The following is an 8,020-nucleotide window of genomic DNA, read 5'->3' as shown; positions in this document are numbered from 1 at the left end:
TTTATATGGTATTGATATTCTACCTTTCCTTTTTTTTTGTCGACAGTTTAGTTCATGGAGCTTGATTTGAAGGTCGGCATTTGGATATGCAAGAGTGACAGCTGATAAGACAAAGCTACTGTTTGAGGTAGATGAATTGCGTTCTTGGTTCTTGCATGTTATTTATTTATTTGTCATTCCAGAACATTACAACAGACGGAACAGTAGCTGACTGGTTTAAAACTGCCAAGCTAGACTGGGGATTTTCCAGGCCCGTGAACGATTTTAAGCTTTACAAGTTCAATAGTTGGCTTGTAGAGCTTGCTGATTTGCTTGATGCTGCCAAGAGCTCTTGCTTTGCTGCGCAGCACCTGTTTTTGGATCTTGCCAGTCGCGGTTTTGTCCAAGGCCGTGAGAATGACGATGCTCTTTGGCACCATGAACTTTGGCAAATGCTGTGGAGAGAACGAGAGTATCTCCTCCTTGTTGCTTCTCACGCCGTGCTTGAGGGACACAAATGCACAAGACTCGCCCCACTGCTCATCTGGCCGCGCCACCACAGCAGCTTCCAACACTGCTGGATGCCTGGAAGAAAAAGAAGCAAACTTTAATGAGAAACAAAGAAGAAAAAAACTCTCCTTTTACCTGTACAAGATGCTCTCCACTTCCAGGCTGCTAATGTTCTCCCCTCCAGAAATGATAATATCCTTGGCTCAATCCTTGATCTTGATGTATCCATCGGGATGCCAAACTGCCAAGTTCCTGGAGTGGAACCATCCTCCTCTAAAGCTCTCCAGCATTGCCTCTGGATTGTTCAAGTACCCCTTGAACACCATGTTCCCACGCATGCAAACTTCACCAATGGTGACACCGTCCTTGGCAACCGGTTCCAGAGTTTCGGAGTTGAGCACCTGTAAGCTGTCGAGGCAAACGTATTTCATGCTCTTCTGAGCCTTGAGCCTGGCCTGCTCATCAGGCGAAAGGCTGTCCCATTCGGGATTCCACTCGCACACTGTGCATGGAGCACAGTGCATGAAAGAGTGGGAAGAGGCTAGCTGCCTATTTTTCTTTCTATGCACTTCCTTTATGGTTATGTCCAGTTTATTTTTGAGTAGGTGGTATCTGTGGTTATATATATTTGAATGTGGAGTCATGCTAGAGAAATGCGAAACAACATGATGACTTGAGTTCCAACCCAGGCCCAGTGCATCTGGCATATCTCTTTTTATTGACCCACCACAATGATGAGCATCTCTTATGCTAAGAAGAAAACGTAAGCTTTTAGGTAATAGCTTATAGTGCCACAACTTCGTCTGTCTGTACCAACTGTCAGCATTGCAAACTTTTTGGAGTCATGTAGAGGCCGAGACTCTGTAGGTTCTGCTGAAGGTGTTGTAGTGAGCATCAATGATATAGGCTAAAACAGTGGTCAACTCACAATAGCAGATAACATCGACGAGTCTGATATGATAATAGTAAGTTCAATATAGCATGTGGATTCGTGACAATAATCTATATAATGACAGCTCAAATTCCATGGCAATATGATGGAATTATTCAAAGAGTTGATGAATGAATTTTTTTCTGGAACTCCACCAACAAGATGTTTCATTAATTTCCAAGGAGATGGTTATTTCAAGAGAGCAAATATCACAGGCATAAGCATTGTTTCATGTATAATAGATGATGCCAAAATAATTCCTTGACACTGTTTTTCAGAATATTGCAAGGGAATACACAGAGGTAAGTGCGAAAGGAAATGAAACAAGCCCATATTAAATACATGTTGTTTTGCAGATACCTGGATACCTTGAAGTAGATAAGCTCCGTCCAGTTTTTATACACACAGTTTGTTCATCATACTGTGGATCAAGATTGCAACAAACTTCTAAAGATGAAGCAATATGTAAAATATGTAAATATGCAGGACCTATAGAGGAACACATCACGCTAAAGGCCCAGCTTCACCTTGGACAAGACACGTTCCAAGTAACTATACCTTCACATTTGGTTGATCAACTGTATGGAACAAAAGTGTCTTGGAATGAAGACCCTACAAAAGCCAAACACTACATGTTTGGACATCCACCAAAGGGAAAATTCTTAATCAGTGAGTCCAAAGATGTGCTAGCATTTGCACCAGAAAGAGAAAAAGCTTACCTCACTTTCAAAGTGTAATCAACAAGTTCTTGCATTCTAGAAACTTTGACATTCTTTCAAAAAAATAAACCTTTGCCTTTACATCTGTGCCTTTACTCTTTGATTTCTGATGTTGAAGCATATGAAGCTTTTATGCAGAATTGGTCAGAGTCTAGAACAATGCACTGGATCTTTGCACGGAAACATGGGGAACATTTGAAAGAACCCGGCACTTGAGGTCATATGCTCATTAAAGTTTGTGATTTGTTTATCTTGAGGCGTCTTTTTTTAGGCACTTCAAGCATTGACTTACATGGGAACTTTCATTGATGGGGGCAACGATTCCATTGAATATATTCCCAACCTTTCAACATCAGAAGGTTTGTAAATCAGCTGTTTACAAACATTCCTAATTCTCCCACTAATGTATTACATACCTGGAAAGAGATGTATATAATGGCATTGCGTGGATCACACTACTTCGTACACTCCAATCAAATATACAGGCCCACTGTGTGTGGATTATTGAGGCACGTTTGTGACAAAAACTCGTGGATTATGACGTACTCTACTCGCTCAGATAACTACAACTTAATGTTCTGCTCAGCAAGCAGCCAGAAGAATATCTGGTCTGTCTCTAGAGATTGCAAAGTTGTGTCAATGGTCCAAGACGATGGAACTGAAGCCAAAGTGATAGATGTTTACAATCTCAATGTGCCTTTCATTGGTGATTCAATGAACACCAAAGTGCATATCCTTTGAGGTTATGTAATTACAGAATATGTATTTAAAAATCATGATATAGAAAAGGCTGAACTTCTTACAATCAAGTAATCTTTCTGACACTTTCACATTCAAAACTTTTAACATAGCCACCTATGAAATTTGATGCTTGAATATTTCTTTGTTAATAGAAAGAAACAATATAAATGACAAGCTGACAACTGAAATATACATGACACTCCCAGATTTGTCTTCTGATAAAAAAAATAAATTTAAAGCACTACGACTACTAATGTTAGTTTTGTCTAAATACATTACAAATTAGTTACTTTGTTATAAATTGTTTGTAACTAATTATATTATGTATGTATGTATATAACAGTATTACATTTCTTTTTCTCTGTTTCATGTTAAGGGAGAGAGTTCTAAGAAGCTCATGATCAATGAGATGCCAATTAAGGACATCAACAACCACTGCTATCGATGGTCTTTTTGCACCAAGGTGACACACAAAGGGAAACTTGTATTCTTTGAAACAGGCACAGCTGGGTGTGTTATGTCAGTTGATGTTGCTGATGCAGAGAATTCTGAAATACGTATTGTTGGGTTTGGCGAGAATGCAAAACATCTTTCAAGCAAGATTGAGCAAGGCAGTGCTATATATTTTCAGGGAACAGTGGTGTACAGTGCTCTAAACCTGCATATACACCATATAAATCAAATTGGGAGATAAAAGCAAGCAAGACTATGGAGATCAAGTGTGTAGAGGATGATCTTGCTTCTAAGTTCGGCCAAGAGACATTTGTAGACGTGATTGGCGGTGTAATGTGGATTGGACAAACATTTCTCCTAAGGATTCTGGAGCATTCATGAGGAGGATGCTTTCTTTGAGTGATGAATTGGGCCATAGTATAGACATGTGTCTGTGGGATTCAAAGGCTGAAGATAAATCGAGGAGAAACCTGGACAAGGAGAGAGGCCTATTGTATGCGTGAAGGGCAGCCGGATTTCAGATTACAATGGCAAGTCCATTTCAGTCACAGGTGGCTCTAACCTTTTAGTTGATCTTGAATTAGAAGATGTCTCATGGCTGTGTGAATGGATGGTTGCTAGCTACAACACAACCATATTTGTCCATGTGACCAACTCTTCTTCTAAAGCAGTGATTTCTGGTACAATGAGATGTTGTCTATCAACCTGAAGGTTTCTGAGTTCTCTGCTATTTTTCGTGTTATTGTGTCAGTGAAAGAATTCCAGACTGGTGACTTCTATTACCCAGCATGCATGAAGGTTGTCAATGGAAGGCAATGTGGCAAGAAGGTTACTCAGGTTTCAGAAAGTATGTGGCAATGCAACTCTTGTGACACTGATTCTGGAGATATTCACTTCAAATATGCTACAGTTGTGTATTCTGGACAGCACTGGACATATATGGGCGGTTGCATTTGATGATGCTAATGAAATTGTCGAGATGCCTGCATGTAAGCTGGCTGCAATACAAGATGATGAATATACTGTTTTTTTGACCGTAATGGACTCTATTTGATCAAAGATGTACAATCTGAAGATTTGTTGCAAGCTTGAGAGCTACAGAAATACCAAAAAATTATAGTTAGACTTGACACTTAAAAGAAAAAATGTGTGAGAAAACAAAAAGTATGTTTTATTTCTTTCTACTATTGTTTTATAATTTGTTGTGTGTGGTATCAGGTTTCTAAGTATAAGCCAAGTTGGAGCTTTCAAACCTAATGTTGTGTAGAAGTTGATGAATGATTAAAACAATTTGTAATAATGTAATTAGTTAAAAATCGTTTAAATTTACTAAGTATTGGCAAACATTGCTACAGAATAGATTTAATACATATAATTTTTGTTACATATAAATATGTGAATTAATAAATCATTTTAAATGTTAAAATTATAATATTATCACTAATGTATAATTTTAATACTGTAATATAATATTATCACTAAAATTATCAATACTGTAATAAAAATATTATAATATGCATATATCTTAATAATATAATTTGAATTTTAGTACATAGACAAATTTTTTTTCTAAAACTACAAGTCTATGATATAGATCATACCAAATATGGTAAGTCATATAGAGCAGAATACAAAATAATAATCCCTACCACTGCCACTATAAACATCTATAGACATGTATGATTTTTTAAAGCTTTAGCTTCTTCCTCTCACAGAATATCAAGTTTCTAGATTTTCACTCGTGCAGCCATTCACATCAAATCTATCCTTAAGAGTGGGATTTCATAATGAGTAATTCCACTTATAAAAGATCAAAGATACAATGTTATGAGTTTTATTTATTATGTTATGATGTGTGTTGGTGATAGAGTCAACTAGAGCAAATGGGACCTCTCAAATGTTAATCAACATGTGGTATAATTCCTTTAGCCAACCAATATAGTTGGACCTGAGACCTTTCTGATACCAAATGTAAATTTCTGAATATGGACTTCTCAGGAGGCCACTCAACTCAATATTATTCAAACCCAAAGATGCTTAATCCTAAATATCCTAAGATCCTTAATTGATTGGAAAAGGGGGTGCACTTTTATTCATGGGCTTTTTCCCTTTATATTTACAACATGACATTCCTCAGGTCATTGTCTATGTCTTCCCTACATTCTTACTGTTGTTAAGACAGGAAGAATATAGCACCAAAGACTTCTCTCACACCCGGCTTGAAGGGCTAACAATAAGTATATGTAAAGAGACAAGACACCAATGTTTTACAAATGCCATTCTCAAGGTTTGTAGTGTGGTTGATAGTATTCTTGCTCTTCTAGGAGAGTCACTTGGTTGTGGTATTTGGAATGGGGCTAAACAAGTATGGCTGTGAAACCTATTGCCTATGGGGCATTCTTCCCCACTATGGGTAGGTGACCAGCATGCTTGCTGTATTCTCTCCCATAGCTGCACCAAGTTGGCTTCCTCATGTGAGCATAGGTCACTCATCTGTATCCGTGTTGGGGAGTTGTTCTTTTCCCAGTGTGCAGTGGCCTATGCACATCTCGGTTTGTGGTATTTGGAATTCTGGATGCCCAAGTGAATTGAGCCATTTTCTGGGTGCAGTAGCAAGAGCTACTAGATAAAAAACAAAAATTCTGAGGGTACAATTCATATTGCCCAAGGTGAACCAAAATTATGGTAAGGTGTGAGCTACAGGAAGTTGCATCCCCAACTCCCCCTCACAATTATGGTAGGGTGTGAGCCATGGGAAGTCACATCCCCAGCTCCCCCTTGGAAGTATGGTAGGGTGAGAGCCATGGGAAGTCGCATCCACTCACTTCCCCTTGGACTGGTACTTGCAGTCGACATGTATTAGTCACCATGTCCAAGATGGCCTACAAGCTCACCATCTCCAAGTCCTTGGACTCAGTCATGGTGACATTGGACTGGTATTCGCAGTTGAACTGTATCGGACACTAACTCCAAATGAAAGACCGGTTGGAGGTCACTGTGTCCAAGTCCTTGGACTGCAACACATGGCACCTAACTCAAAGGGGCAATTAAGCTGGGATCAGATAGATACAGACTCCAAATCTGTTGACATATGGCAAGGGAAACTTCAAAGACGCAAGCCCGGCTGCCCAGGTTCGGCCTTTGTCCAGGTTAAAGCTGGGCAGACCAGCTTGCCCACTCCAGGAGTTTCCATATCCAAGCAAGAAACAATGCTATACACAGGTTCAAAACCAGAGAGGGAGCACCACATAAAGCTTGAGCTGGGAATCAGATGGGACAGAAAATCTGAATCTAATGACACAAGGCAAGGGCAACTTGAAGGGAGCAACAAGGCTGCCCAGATTTGGCCTTTGTCCAGGGTGAATCACTAATAGAAAGCTATCTGAAAATCCCCTAGTCAAAAGGTCTAATACATTTAAGCAAAGCATGTCATACAGAAGGACCTTGTTTGTTCTAAGAAAGAAAGGCATATAAAGGCCTGTGAGACTTGGATATTAATACATACAAGGTAGATTTGCACCATCTTAGAATAAATTTTGAAAAAACACTTTTCCTATGCTCCGCCAAAACCTACAGCCAGGCTTTTGTGCAGTGTTGTGCATTGCCAACACGATCAAAGCTCAGCTCTCCAGCTCACCTCTGCTTGTATAGGGTGTGCCTGGCCAAAACCTCTAAAACAACTCAAGCACAAATTGGGATTATCGTTGGATGTGATGAGCATCCGAGAATGGCAAGCGCAAAAATCCTATTGGCAACACTGAAGGGCTACAAGTTCTCACTCTGCCAGTGGAGAGAAATGCAGTGCAGCAGTGAAGTGGACTAGCTGTTCTGTTTCTTTTTGGACAGGCAGGAAGAGGAAGAGTGATGTCACCCCATTGACAACATGACACTCGCTCTCATAGATAAAATGTGAAGCTCACTGATGATCATTAGGAGCTCCTTGTGCACCAGTAAAATCTTGAGTGAGAAGTGCTATGATTTAAGTCTTTACTTTTTATACCGACAGTAACATTCTTTTCTGTCATTGTCTCAGCAAACCATCAATGAAGGATGGTTGACAATCATCTCACCAAGTATGCTAGCTCCATTGCAGCAGAGTGATCTTATTTGGCAATTCATAATCCAAACTCATGTCTCTAGGAAATCAGAAAACTTAATGTGAGGCAGCCATAGAGAAAGAAAACAAAGAAAGTGTCTGTCTCCAAAAACCTATGGAGTGGAGAAGTCATGATAAAGATGCTCATGAAACAGTGCATGCTACTTAACAATCAGAATTAGCAAAAGCTTACCATCGAGATAGTAAGATTCGAAATCTATAACCACTCACCCACAATTGCTCCTGATCCTCCCCCCTAGGGCCAGTCATGGAGCCTTGGTGCTAGTGCCCACTATTACGATCCGGCACAAAAAGATAGAGATTTCGTCTCCCTAGACTATGCTATGTCACTTCTTGAGGTTCCTCACCACCCAACCACCCCCGAGCTACTTTAAAAACTCCATTGTGCTGCCACTCCACTATGAGCCCTAGGGTAGGTTAAGTCCCTTACCTTAACATGCCTTAATATACCCTTACTGACATTGACCACATGGTCAAAGTTGGTGCCTAACAATTCTCCCCCCCCCCAAAATTCTTGTCCCAAGGAGGAGTTGTACTGGTGATCACCCTTTTTAGGGAACCCTACTCAAG

At 39.8% G+C, this 8,020-nt stretch overlaps 1 pseudogene; it reads right to left on the bottom strand.

The window, feature by feature from the left end:
• Positions 1-230: 230 nt before the first annotated feature.
• On the bottom strand, positions 231-1,196 carry LOC9648418 (annotated as a pseudogene).
• Between the last annotated feature and the right edge of the window lie 6,824 nt (positions 1,197-8,020).

Source organism: Selaginella moellendorffii, unplaced genomic scaffold, assembly GCF_000143415.4.
Source record: "Selaginella moellendorffii unplaced genomic scaffold, v1.0 SELMOscaffold_215, whole genome shotgun sequence".
NCBI classification, from domain to species: Eukaryota; Viridiplantae; Streptophyta; class Lycopodiopsida; order Selaginellales; family Selaginellaceae; genus Selaginella; species Selaginella moellendorffii.
Note: the sequence above shows the minus strand (reverse complement) of the source record. Positions and strands in the feature narration are given on the sequence as shown.